Source organism: Pomacea canaliculata, linkage group LG10 (assembly GCF_003073045.1).
Source record: "Pomacea canaliculata isolate SZHN2017 linkage group LG10, ASM307304v1, whole genome shotgun sequence".
Classification (NCBI taxonomy): Eukaryota; Metazoa; Mollusca; class Gastropoda; order Architaenioglossa; family Ampullariidae; genus Pomacea; species Pomacea canaliculata.
The window spans coordinates 9,106,036-9,120,436 of NC_037599.1; the positions used below are offsets into that span (position 1 = coordinate 9,106,036).

Consider the following 14,401-nt stretch of genomic DNA (forward strand, 5'->3'; position numbering starts at 1 on the left):
GGAGAGATGAATGGCTGTGGCTGCATCAGACGGTGTGTCGGTTGTTAGAGAAGTTATGAAAAAGTCGATGGATGAGTAAAGTTGTTTGCTTACCTGTTGTGTGTGTATTTTGGTATTATTGTCAAAGCTAAAAGCCCTTTTTTTTACCTCGGGTGAGAGCCCAGGGGTCTTCTCTGTACGGGATTGACCTTATGACAGTAAAGATATGCGGGTATGGGGCAACCAGTCTTCGTATCTTTTACTAGTGTCCAAAATATTCCGGTCACCAAGAAGAAAGTGCTTGCAAAAAGTTATGCTTCCACTGCACAGATCGTGAGAGTGAGGAACTGCTTTAATTGGTTATACTCACCCTCAGATACTCCAGTCACGTGATGGACAGAGCCAGGGATAGACGCAAGCGACTAACGAGAATGAGTGAATCAGGAGAAATTAGTGACTATAGGTACATACCATCAGAGGGACTGGAGGGGGAGTAGGGAAGGTGGATCCTTGGCCCCTTTCCTTATCTTTACAAAACCTAATTTGACATGAACGGAGGTGAAGAAAAACTTATTTCAGTGTATAACTGGATCCATTCACACTTGACAGAGTTTGGATTACCCATCGTAAGAAGTTTCTGTAAAGTTCCTTTGGCATCGTAAGGCAAATATTTTGCTCATTAAATTTAGAAACCATGGGGCGCCATGCGGTCAGGGTGTATTATAAGGAGGGTTCTATGTTCTGGCAAAGAAGAAGGGCTGTTGTCACGTGAGCTGATGCAACCCTAAATTTCTTGTGAGGCTGGTCAGAGGATTGACTGTCTCCATCTTACCACAGCTAGCCGTTATCATTTCTCCCCGATTACTGTTGTTTACGGTTTCTTGTAGCTTATATAACAATAGCTTGTTGTGATATAAACACTCACATACACACAAAAAGCACAAACACGAATGCATTCACTTATGTACACACGACTCACTGATTCGCGCGCGCACTTTTCGGTCTCTCTCTACTCTTTTTATTTCTCCATTCTCTCTCTTTTCTCTCTCTCTTATATATACACATACGCAGACATATATATGAACTGACAGGTGACTGTACACACATCATATACAAAAAGTTAGTTTATATACTGTGCAATGTAAACTGTGCTCTCGTGCTTTGATGCGAAATATCAGTTTACATCGCGCATTGTAAGCTGCGCGTGCATTTTGCTTTGATACAGAACTTTGTTTACAGGCTGTGTTTTGTAAACTATGCGCACGCTCTGTCCTGATACAAAGCGTTAAGTCACGTGGTGTGATGCAAGCTGTGAACACAGTCTGTCCTGATACAAAACGTGAAGTCACGTGGTTTGTTGTAAGCTATGAACATTGTCCTGATACAAAGCGTTAAGTCACGTGGTGTGTTGTGAGCTGTGAGCACTGTCTGTCCTGATACAAAACGGGAAGTCACGTGGGGTGCTGTAAGCTGTGCGCACGCTCTCGCCCTCACCAGGGGGCAGCAGAGAAGAGTGTTGACAGTCAACAGGAAGAGAGTTTTCAACTGAGGAATGCCATTGACAGTCAGCAGGAAGCCTATCGCTGCAAGCATCGCGGTTAGCGGTCTGCGCACAGTTCTCTGACAGGAAGCAGCCCTCGCCTGTACCTTACAACAGCCTCTCACTGCGCTGTGATGTATGATGTGCTGAAGGCTTGTTTCTCTCAAACCTTAATTACCATTGCAAAGAAACCGTTTGAGAAGAGAAATACTAATAACACAGCTGCCTCAGCTTAAGTGTTAGCACGATTTAAATAAAAAAAAATCCCCCAAAATTCCAAAATGCATTTCAATTTTAATTAATTTTATTTTAAATATAATTGTTACTGAGTACGCCCATAAAATATGTACTGCTCTAAGATGAGGAAATGTCAACCAAAATTTATCACCTGCGAATTAATAACTAAATAATCAAAGCAGGTTTCTCAAAATCTTTGAACTTACTGATTTCGGAATATTGCACGGGTTAGGGTGACTGAGGGTAGGTTGGTTGGTGATTTGGGAACATTTTTCTAGAAGTGATTTCGTGGTAGGGAAGGGATGTTATGATCACGTGGTCAGAAATGTAATTCTGCACCAACAGCAACATACATGCAGTCTGGCACTGGCGGGACAAAACTGAATTTACACTAAATCTTTTACATTCTTTTACAAAACTCACCTTTTTGTTTTCTTCCAGCTGAAAAAAAAATGACACTTGGCCAGATAAGACTAACATGAGGGTAGAAGGGTGCCACAGGTCGTGTTGCCGCTAAGGATAATTTCTTTGAGCAGAATGACAAATAATGGAAATGTTAGAGGGCGCTGCTTTCATTCGTAAACATTGGCTTATTTTACTGTGGAAGGGGAGTGAAAGCAGTGAAAGCAGCCAAAAGGTTTTAGCAGCCGCCATGACAAGACCTAGAGACGATGAAGGGGAGCAGACGACTGTGGTGCTACTTAGCTGCTCGAGCGCCTGCTTTTGTCATTAAGAGCAGGAGACTCGTCGACATCGTCGTCACCATCAACATCAGGACAGGTGCTTGTCCAGGATGGTGTTGAGATTGGCCAGTTTTAGTGTTACACCTGACAACAGATAAGGAAATAAATATACGGTTTGGTGATATTTTTCTTCGATGTTTTTGAGGTTCTGCAGCTCTCAGATCGTGTTTTAAAAAAATTAAAAAGACAACTTTTTTGCGGCGGGTAGAATAAATATAAGTGCTTTATATTGCATTATTGTGTATCTGTATGTTACATTTAAATTATATTGCACTTGTATGTCGGTTAATAAATTAAACAGCGGGTTTTTCCAGAAACAAAAATCACTGCCATTTAAACATCCTGCATCAACCTGTTGTACGAGTGTCTTTTTCGACATCATTTTTTTTTTAAATAATCTGAATGTAATAGGGAATGATTATGAATTTTTGTCGACTGCTTTTCATTTCTAGCCGGTTGTATATAAATATCAGTACACTTTGGCTGTTTTGAGTCCTATTGGGGTTGGCACACAAGATTATCAGTAATTCTTATTCAAGTGCACGCGAACTCTGTCTTATGAAGGGAATCACGCATGGAACTTGCCGTTTACCCGATATTTGAATCAGCTTGCTGAATATCAAAGGATTTTTGCCTTTTTTGTTTTTCTTTGTAAACTACCACTGCAATCGTGCTCAGCGGAATGTAGCAGGTGCAGCGCCCTCGCCCCTCCGTATGTTCCCCCGGTCTCCGGCAGCTGTCCGCCGCTGTACATGGCGCATGCATGAACCGGCAAAACGGAAAGAAAAAGAACTTTCCCACCTACCCTCGCAAAAAAACCCCAAAGAACCTGCCGCTCCTCGTAGATTATTTTTAAGATGGCGTAGTAATAATATGCATACTAGGCTACACGAATGTCGGGTCTGCGAAATCTTTTAATTTTCTGAGCCGTTTCGGTGAAAGAGAGTTTTTTTTTTTTTTTTGTCGGGGTAGGGAAGTGGTGTAAAAAACAGATTTTTTCTATCCGTTTAAAAATATAAATTAACAGCGAGAATATAATAACTTCTAACACTCCAGCTGCTAATGCACGCCTTTGATCATTCATTAATTAATTAAGCAAGTCTTTTAAATTAGCGAGCGCACACGTGTGGCAAAAAATACATGTTGCAGGAAGTGGGGAGGGGTGGGGATAGGAGGGAGAGGAAGAGGTAAGGAGGTTAATAAGTATACAACAGTGACGTCAGCAGCTTATTGCTCCTTTCTTCTTCTTTTAGGTTCTGTTGTTATTATTATTATTAATGTTTTTATTTTTTAAGTTGTGCATTTTCACTGGGTGTAATATTTGCACTCTCTGTGCCCTCTGACCGAGGTCCGCCGCTCGATCATATGAGTGTGGTTGTTGTTCACGAGTCGGTTCACGAGATCGTCGCTGTTACTTCTGAACCACTCGCTACTGAAGCTATGATGGCTAGGGTCACGTGGCACGGCAAACAACAACAACAACAACAACAACAAAACAACAACAGCAAACAAACCCACAAACACGATTGGTGCGATGTAGAAGGCACTTCCGGTTTTGTTTGCACACGCGCAATGACTAACATTCCTAACAACAGTTTGTCTTTATAAAAGAAACACTTTTTTCTACAGAACTGATTTCTGTAAGACTTCTTTAAAAGAAGAGGTTTATTCACTTTGTGGTGTATATCTATTCTATTCATGTGTAACATTTGATAGACATACAATAATGTTGCTATATACTGGACGGCCCTTTGCCGCTTGCCAAGTAGTTGACCTGCTTGGGACTCGTTCCTGCGTGAAGAAGGAGAGAAAGAGGAAGTAGAAGTCCACACACTGCACCTGTGCCTGGAAAACAGGAAACACGAGACAGGCTGGAACTCCCGTTGTCATGTGAACGAGCTTGTAGACACTCGCCGACACAGTCTCAGCTAACCACGTGGCCGTCAGGGGCACCCAGACTTTCCAACAGCAATAAATAAAGTAATAATAATTCCCTTAATCTACAAGTCAACAAAAACTGTCGTGGAAAAAAATTAAAATCCTCATATTTCCGTATGCATAGTTTGTGTACCTCAGTGTACTAAACTCAGACCGATTTGACTTTTATTTCTCTTTGACATGTTGTGATCAGTTTTAAACTAAACTCTGACAGTTAACCGTAAACTAAATTCAAATCCCAGGGCTAACTTATGCAGTGACCCTAGGTAGAAACTTCTTAAATAAACAAATACAGAAACGAAAACGAAAACATCTTGTATCAAATAAGAGAAAAAAAGGATGGTGAGGTGAGCTCAGTGCACAAAGTTTCTCCCGTCACATGTTTACTGTCTGAGCCAAACAACTGAACCAAGACAGATTAATAGTTGCATACTCATTTTTTAAAATATATGTAATATTTTTTAAAATTTAAATCTTCAAAGGCATCTCAATTAGTTTAGAGAGGATGGAGGGATGTCGGTGCATGCGAGGAGCAAATAAGGACAGGATAAGGTTGGCTGCTCACGCGTTTGCTGTCACTACTTGTTACCCAGTGGAAAAAAAACAACAAAAAACAAACATGGGGGTTGGTGGGAGCTGACTTGCGGGAGTGGCTGTGTGATAAGTATAGGCACGGCTTACGGAAATTGTTCCGATGCTATCTGCGTTTCCGAAGATACTTTTACTGGAAGCTCTCATGTCTGGTAACTCGTAACTCACGGCTTCACGGGTAACTTGACACACCGGCAACAGCTGAGGCGGCGAGAAAGACCTCTTGTCTGGATGGCCACCAGCTCTGTCCCCCTCACTCTCACATCCTCCCCCTCCTGGTCTCTCCTGCGCCATGGCTGTCGCCTCCAGAACACGGGGCCCGCTGTTAGCTCGGACAGGAAGTCGGTCTGTGGTGTGTCTGAGTTTCTGTCTGTCGCTGTGTCTGTCAGTCTGGAGGCTCGATTATTAAAGTTGTAATATTCTGTATTATTGACACACTCTACAGACCCTTGTCTCGTTCAGAAGAAGACTACAACGACAATGGAATGCGTGGTGTGTGACAGTGTAGTGTTGGCAGCAAGCCTGGTAGTTACATCCCCTGCACTGCACTCAAACAAACATGCATACACCCAGAGGGAGGTAATCCTCGGCTTGTGTTCAGGGGCAAGGACTCGGATAGGTTCCCGTGATTTACAGCGGAATCCTAAACGTGCAGCCTACAACCCTCATCAAACTCCTGTCCTGCATTCTGCGAGCATTCGGTTCCCTGGTGCACGTGCTGCACGGCGGCGTGGCTCGTGACGCCATGTTGGAGGATCAGCTGACTGCGGCGCCTACTTCCGTGACCCCGACATTGATTTTGATGCCTCCCACCACATCCCCTATTCCCCGAGCATGGTTTTCCACTCAGCCTGTCTAAAAGACTTGCTCTGTGCTTTATAGACTTCTCGCTTTTCCAAACTTAAGTTGAAGTGCGCTCTTCACTCACGCATACCTCCTCCCTCAGCTCTCCACTTTCTAATTTCCCTCCCTATTCCCCCCTGTACTCCATCTTTCTCTACCCAGTCTCTGTCTTCACCTCCCTTCCTCCATATCCCACCCCGTCTTTCTCTCTGCGTGAATATTAATATTAAGGGGACGTACAGCGGGTGCTGTGCAGCAAGGTGTGGTACTTCATTGCGGCGGCTTCCCTGTTGTTGTTGTTTCGCTGGTGTGCATGGCGATAAGCGGGTGCCGGCTCGCCACCTCAAGGCGGGTGTTTTCACTGGTGTCGTGACCTCGCCGTCTGGAGCTCGGGATACACGGACCTAGCTGTACACTGAATACCACATCAGCCGCGCCCCACTCGTCTCCATGACATCACTCGGCCCCTCCCTCGTCCTCTCCGTCCCTTTGTCTCAGAGCTGCCGGTCACAGTTCCAACGAGGATCCTGTCAACAGTAGCGACTGCACCGGACTGGTCGGTGTGACTATGACTCGGTAAAACCGTCCTTCCTCCCTCCCCCAGCTTTTTCAATGGGAAATTTGTAAAAGTGGGATTGTGACCAGTTGGCTCATTTTATCCTTTATTATCATTTTGGCATAACGGCTCATGCAGCCCCGCCCCAACATAACGAGAACACAGGAGCTTAATGACAGTTGGGGCAGTTCCCATGTCTGCCACAATGGCCACCAGATTTCCCCCGCTGAAGATTTTCTAGCTGCCGAGAGGGAAATTAAACTACCATCCCCCTCTCTCTCTGTATTGGTAGTGTGAATACACACAGACGAGGTTATTACAAGTTGTCACGGGATCTGATTTAATACTCGAAGATGGATTATCGCTTGTATCTGTCTCCTCCCATCGTCTTTTGTTCTGTCTTCTCATCCTGAGTTCTTGCGTCTGTGTGTGTGTGTGCAAACATGTTTCAGCTTTGTTCACGTGTGTGCTATATTTTTATTTTCGATCCTAAAGCTTAGAACAGACTCACGTGCACATAAACGGTATTTCGCTGCTCGTCCTTTGCACGAGACTTGAACTGACCACCCATGAGCGGTGGACGAGGGCTCGGGCGTGTTATCTCGCCTCCTGGCTGGGATCTGGTGTTTGCCTTTTAACCACAGGCCTTGCTGTGTCCCAGGAGAGCAGTGCCCTCACAAACCGAGACACGGAAGCCCAGGCAGCAGCAGCTACTTACCCCGAGACTAGCTGCGCCGCTAGCACTTGCAGTAAGATGCGCTACCCCTGGGGCAGGCGCTTGAGGGCATGTGTTCTTGTGTCTTCTAACTGATCATTTTATTCCTCTCCCTTGCTTGAATATAAAACGATTGGGATTTGAAATCCGTTAGCAGAGGAGGTGGGGGCGTTGGCGTCCAGTATGCATCAAGATGCTCCACACAGTTCCAGAGAGACAAGCAGGCAAGCAGACAGTGGGAGGGGAGGGGTAGGTTACCCCACCGTCGACAAAAACTGTCTTTTCTTGATTGCTTCACCATCCTGTCCTCCTGAGGATTTAAACTCTGACATCTCTTCCCTCGCTAATGTTTCATGGGTTGATGACAATGACAATCGATTGTCCTCGGCCTCTTCTCCCCGTTTCTAGTGCATTCATTCGTGGCGAACCTTGACCTCGGTTCTGTGGCTCCTTTCTCTAATAGCCAGTGACAGACTCTAGCTATGGGGCTACAAGAGGGGAATTTTGTAAACTTTCTCACTCTAGTTATAGCGATTATAGAATTCATTCTGCAATTGTAAAATGAACCTCTGCATTCGTCGTATGTCGCATATTCTTATATTTCGGATTCATTTAGATATATTTTGTGTAAATTAAAAAAATAAATTCACAACATTATAGAATGCATTCTGTAGCTGGCTAGAGAGAGAAAACAGTTGGGGGGAGGGAATCCACTCTTCGCGCCCCTTACATGACCCTCTCTCTCCCCCTTTCCGTCCCGCGAGTCTTTATTTTGTCCTACTCTCTAGCGACAGACCACGTGACCGACCATCTGGTGCCGTTGCAAGCCGCCCAGCGTCCACGTCATCATCCATCACTGCGGCGTGTCGCACGGGGTCCGAAGCATCAGGGGATAGTGTCGTGCAGCAGCCGCATCACCGGCGGCGTCTGCAGCTGCAGAAGCCAGCAGCAGGGTTTGCTAATCCGTCACAGCTGCCTGGCCGCGCGTGCTGCGTGCACACTCCTCAGGGGATGTGATGGTCTAGGGGGAGAGACGGCGGGCGATAATCTTGGCCGCGTCCTCCACCTGCGTGCAGGTTAGACAAACTGTCTACAATACACCCGGAATTCCACGCGCCGCTCGGGTGCTACAACAAACACTGGGTCTGAAGTACCGGACGTGAATGGCGGTAGGGGGAGAGGCGGTTGAGGGAGGAAAACAAGCCCTACCTGGGCTGTGATTGGTCACCACCTGGTGATGATTGATGGGTGGAGGAGGTGGGTAGGGGGCATTCAGAGCGCCTTAGCGGTGTGGACCACAGTAGGGGCTGCAGGCGATGCCGCTGGAACCCTGGTGGTAGAAATAATGAAGACACTCGTGTTAGAGATGCCGACATGAGTAGCACGTGTTTGTACATTCCTCGCTGTTTGTGTATTTGCATGTCCGCTCGTAGGCGAGTCCGTGTGTCTGTGTGTATTGCAGATTTACCACAAAAGCTTGTGTTCATATAGTTCATTATCAAAATCAATTTATTAAACAAGAACATGGCTGCATCTTGAGATGACTGTGAGCGAAGGGAGGGAATGATGGATGGGGTGTAGACTGTAGACTACTACCTTTAATCTCACTACTAAACCTGTTGACCCCGCTTTGACCCTAACTCCAAGCTTGTGAAATGGACAGAAGCAGCAATGAGTGTCTTGCAAGGGAAGGAGCAGGGCAGGTCATAATTTCCGCCATGCCCGATTCCATTTCTGTTGAAAGGAGACAAAGCATTAGGCCGGCTCGGGTTGCCGAGCTCCTACAAGTTTTGTCAGAGACACGAGTGCTGTGTGGTGGGTCAGCTGGTCTGACATTTAGCAGTGTTATGTCACTGGAAATGTCACTGTGACAGCCCACATCATCCCTGGCTCCCAGCCGCTGCAATCGAGGCCTGAGTTTGCTGGTGGCCTGCTCGTTGCCCGCGTGGTGATGTCCTATTTGGAAACGGCTTTGGGAGGTGCAGTCGTTGGAGACGAGGGAGAAGGTGGGGTGGTGGGGATAGGGTATACCCTGTAGAAACATTCGCAAGGGTCGAACAATACTCTCCTCTTCTTCTCGCCTGGGAAGTGAGGTCTGTCCTTGGATGTGTCTGGATTACCTGAATGTGGTTGGGTCCACCTGAGAGTGCCTACCTGAACAATGTCTTATAAGAATCCGTTGTCAGATTCCAACTGTCATGACCTTATTTTCATTAGCAGTTAACCCCGATTTTTAAGGACTGGAAATAAGCTCCTAATCACAGAAATACACACGATTTCTTAGAAGGAATGTAGACTACATTCACATTTTAGCATTTCTCTATCAGCGCGTGCGTCATGCGTGTATGTATGTGCGTGCGCATGCTTGTAAATCACGTGAAAGACACTAATACAAATAAAGAGCGAGTTTGAGATTTCTGGGAAGCAGCTGCCTGCCAGACTCCCGGTGCACTGACGGGTAGTCGTGGGCGTCTGCACGACATTCAGGACGTTAAGAACAGATAAGACGCTCAGATCATAAGCGTAGCCTCCCTTGATCCTGTTTGTAAGAAACGGACTTAACACCGACTCGACCTCGGTAATGTTGGCAGCTCGCCCCTCGCAGCGGAGCTGGGACAATCATCCTCTTGCAGGAACAAAGCCTGGTGGCATGCATGGCTGTGACATTTAGTGCCGATTTGTGCCCTTCGCCGCGGGTGCAGGCTGCTGCAGTTCCGACATTGTTGACAAGTCTGCCGGAGGCCGCCACACCTTGCAGCGCGTGCACGCCGCCCGTGCACTTAAGGCAGACCACGTGCATTGTGGAGCCTGGCAGCTCGCTGCCGAGGGTGAGGTCTGGCTCCCGAAGTCCTGTCGTTCCTCACACTGGCTTTCTCCATCCTTTTCTTACCTATTGTGTGCGGTTTGGGGGGAGTGTTGGGGTGGAGGCGGGGTTGGAGGTGAAGAGGAGTGTGTGGAGAGTGGTTTTGTGGGCGTTGTTAGGCTGTAATGGCAATAACGGTGGAAACTGCAGCCAGTCCTGTCGACATTCGTGCTTTTTTTTTTCTTCCACTCGCCTTCCTTCCAGTTGTTTTTTTTTTTAATCGTGTTTATTTAAACTTTTGTCTTTCTTCTACTCTTTGTTTTCAACAGTACATACCAATCGCCTGTGTGTGTGTGGAGTGTAGGGTGTGTACCCTATAATGTCGTTCCCTTCTTGCCATGTGCTACCCGGAATTCTGTAGTATGCCCTGATACATTTGTTTCGATAACCGGCGGAAACCGTATGTCGACAAAGATTGTATCTGAGGTGACGAAATGAGATGTTTGCTTGGAACTCGCGTGGTGTGGGCAAACATCTACCCACAGGCAGCAGAGGCAAGTGATTATATCAGCCAGTCCGCTGCACGCGCACACACACAAGAACGCACGGACACACGTGCACCACTCGCTTCATGCAATCAAAATGGAGGAAGGAGCTCCAGGACTAAAACCTGTCAGAGCCTGTTAACAGCCTCCATCTCGCGTTTCATTGCACAGCCTGGAGACGGTGAATTATGCTCAGCACAGCTGTGGGGTGCAGGATGGAGGAACTGTTACAACGGTTTTGTTTTTGATGTCAGCAAACAGCCGGCAGCCATTTTGTACTAACCTTCGTCACTGACGACTGAAACTACTTCGATTTTTTTTTTTTATCATCATCATCGTTGTAGAGGAAATTGATGTCATCTCTGAAAAGATGAATAAATCTCTTGTACTTCACAGCTGAAGAAGAGAAATAATTTTGTATTTATTTTTTCTGTGCCTTTCAAATAAATGATGTTTTTCACAGGGACACTGATTTGTGGCCCTTATTGGGTGAGCTTACTCATTTCTCTAACTTGGCATCAGAAGTCTTTGATCTTCGTCATATCCTGATTATGTATACTTTCACAGTCCACACTTATAAACAGAAAATAAAAGTTAAAATGAATTTTAACAAGTTTGGAAAGGGAAATAACCCAGTGAGAGAAGATGACATAACGGTTTTCAGATGGTCCTGGTCAAACTCACGACCTGTTTCAGCAATGGAAGCAAAACATCTGGCAGAAGAGGTGGCCTGTGATTAAAGCTGAGAACAACCATATCACTCGCTAGTTCTGAAGGTGTTGTAGATGATGCAAGGGGTGAAGCCTATAATTCATCACAAACGAGGAATGCAAGAAATGTCTTTAATCGCACCACTGCAGCTTTAAGAACTTATCGCTTTCTCTAATTAATGAGATAAATACAGTCCCCTTAATATATCATTAGTCAGTTTGTTTGGCAAGATTTCAAACTTGGACTTGAATAATCTGTTCTGAGTTTATTAATTAACGGTAGGCGTGAGAGCACCATGGTGGTTCTTTGCCCCAAGAAAGAATGAATAAAAAATGAATCGAATGCCTTGTCAAGGTCTCTTCCACTCGCGAGTTCAACAGCAGAGTTCACCGACTTGCAGAAGGCATGCTAGGCTCTCGGAGAATGTCATGGTCGGCATTGAATCAAAGGACATCACTCGGCTACCTCTCGTCTTGTATACAGGTCAGGGGGTGCGGTGTGCCTTTGATGACATCTGTTTCTACCCCTAGTTGCACCTGCTCCACTTCACTGGCATTGCAGGTAGACAGCCTTTACGGGGACCAGAAGGCGGCGCACCTGAGCTCGTGGACCTGCAGGTCAAGTGGCGTGACCTGCCCCTGCAGACCGGCAGTGAATGAAAGTGGACCCGACAGGTACCCCGCGGGCAGGACCAGGAGTGTGGAGAAGGGTGAGATTGAGAGCTGGCTAACCCACAAAATACATGTGAAGGGTCTGCTGGTCCTGACAACACTACCAGGTCCATTTTGCTTTGGCCAAGCATAGGAAGAGATTTTCTCCCTCCCCATCTTCCACCCATCCAACAGGACATGCACCCGTCATTGTTTCTGCCTTTCATGGTGATTGAATAATCATTTTCCCGAATCTTCTTCTACAAAGCTAGAAACTTAAATATCTCGTCAGATGTAATTAAAATGGTTAAACTAAAATATGTCAGATGTAGACCTGCTATTGTGTATTTAATTATTGTTTAGTTTCCGTCCTTAACCCGTCTATGTTTGTCTTCTCTTCCTCCCTCCCCTTGTCCACGATTTCTGACTTCTCTTTCCTTGCTGTCTTCAGGACATGAGAACGCCAGCTTTCAGATGTCTGTGCCATTTCCCGGGTATCAGTTTAATTTTTAAATTATGCGCAATATAAAATAAATTCCACTTAAAGGTAGATAAAGAACTCGGCTTTGCTCGAGTTGTCTGCCCTTATCTCTCCCATCCGTGATTTTGTCCTGAGTGTTTGTCCTCTCTCTCTCTCGTTATCTAGTTTTTTCCGCTGAAGCTTAGTTTCAAATAAAGTAGACTTTCAATCAGTTTAAGTAGATAATTTTGTGATGGTTAGTCCTACACATTTTCTGTTTATGAATCCTTAAGTGGTGACTTTCTGAAACTGACATTTTCATCGTCTCGTCGTCTGCCCGGGGGACTGCTTGGAGAGCAAGCAGCGTGCGTCCTTCCTTCCTTCCGGTCCGATCTTATCTGACCCATCGCAGCCCACGTGGGCCGGCAGGTATCGGCAACACGGATCCGCTTGGGTATCCAGCGACTGCTCTCGCTTTCTGATCCGCTGTCTGCGATAAGTTGTGTTTACTAACATATTTGTAGTGGCTGCCGCTACTGTCTACGATACCTCGCGCCCAGCAGGGTACCTGGGGTGGGTTGGGGAGGACTGGCAACTGGGCGCATGGCACCTGTCTCGTCTCACAGACTCCACCTTGCTGTCTGACATTTTTGCCATGTCTTAGCTCCTGATCTTATCTGCAAGCACATCCTATATATTCATCTTTGCTGGGATAGCCGATCGCATATCCGCAACCTTTGACCTTTCACGGAAGTGTTCGCTGCACAGGAGTCAGTGAAGGTTTCGGAAAGAGGTTGGGAGGAGAGAGGGAGGCAGCCAGTGGGCCATGCGGACAGGTCCACCTGTACACACCACCGGCGACTGGCTGATAAGGGAAGTAATCACTGGCTTCATTCTGCGAGAGATTATCTCACTCAGCGTGAAGAGACCAAAGCCACGACTTGTGCCCAGGCGCAGTCATCTGCCACTGTCTTCCAACAAAGATAATACTGGATATTTAATACATCGTTAACACCTGTGCGATAAGTATTTGACAAACTTACAATTCAGACTAATCTGACGGAAATAATCCAGGACAGAAACACTAAACCAAGAAAACACAACTCTTGTATGAAGCAAGTGGTGTAAGAACACCAACAGCTTTTCCTTTCACTTTTTTGTTTTCATGTCCTCATGTTCATAAACCCACCCTGGTTTTTTTCCCCCAAGTGACCCCCCGCTAGGGGTGAAGTAGACTGGAAGCTTGGGGAGTATCATGTGCATTCAAGAGTTATTTCCCTGATGGCGGGTTCGACGACCCGTGGCAGCCCAACGGCTGCGACATTCTCCTCCCAGCAGCAGGTCCCTCACAGCAAGATGGTGTTGAAGCCGGAATAGTCTTTTAAATGTTTGATGGGGAGATTGCTCGGGTGCATTAATAGCCGTTGGCGCTGTATTATGCCGGGTAGGGACTGTGTTAGACAATGTTTTTAGTGAAATAATTACTTCGACCTCATTTGTGATTCGAGAATCGTCTGCTAGAACACTTGAACGCGCGGTTTCGAGTCCACGAGATGTAAAAGTCATCAACAGAGCAGAGAAGTCTTGTGAGGGTTTTCTGTGTGTGTGTTTACACGTTCGCGCGCAATTCTACCCCACCAACACCAACACCAACACACACCCCAACATCGGCGCTAGGGGTGGCGAGCAAGGGCTTCCACTATTTACAGTATTACAATGTTATTTATTATATGTAATTTATTATATGTCGGATTTGAAAGGCCCCACAGTTTTATTTACCCAAGACCCCACAATTCTATTAGCCAGGGATATCCCAAGGGTGCATCAGTCGTGGTGAGAGTTGTCACCGTTCACTGAGCGTTAGAAAGATGGTGTTCACACCCATCCAGTGCTGCTGTTGTCTGTGGCGCTGCTCCGTGTAACGGGTCGCCGTGCGATGTCTGCAGCCTGCGGTTCCAGCGCCTGCAGCAGTCGGTCGTCGGCGTCTTGTCTTGTACCGCTAGGCGGCGCGCCTTGCCGGGGTGAGCGGGGGGTAGGAGTGGCGGGGGTAAGGGGGGAATAGTGTGTATACGCGCGTGTGTGTGTGGGTG

General features: G+C 46.5%; 1 protein-coding gene across 1 annotated transcript in view; it reads left to right on the top strand.

Annotated features, from left to right (window-relative positions):
• The window catches only part of LOC112574156 (muscle, skeletal receptor tyrosine protein kinase-like), a 54,972-nt gene that overhangs the window by 15,924 nt on the left and 24,647 nt on the right, over positions 1-14,401 (top strand). The gene's annotated exons all lie outside the window — the stretch shown is intronic.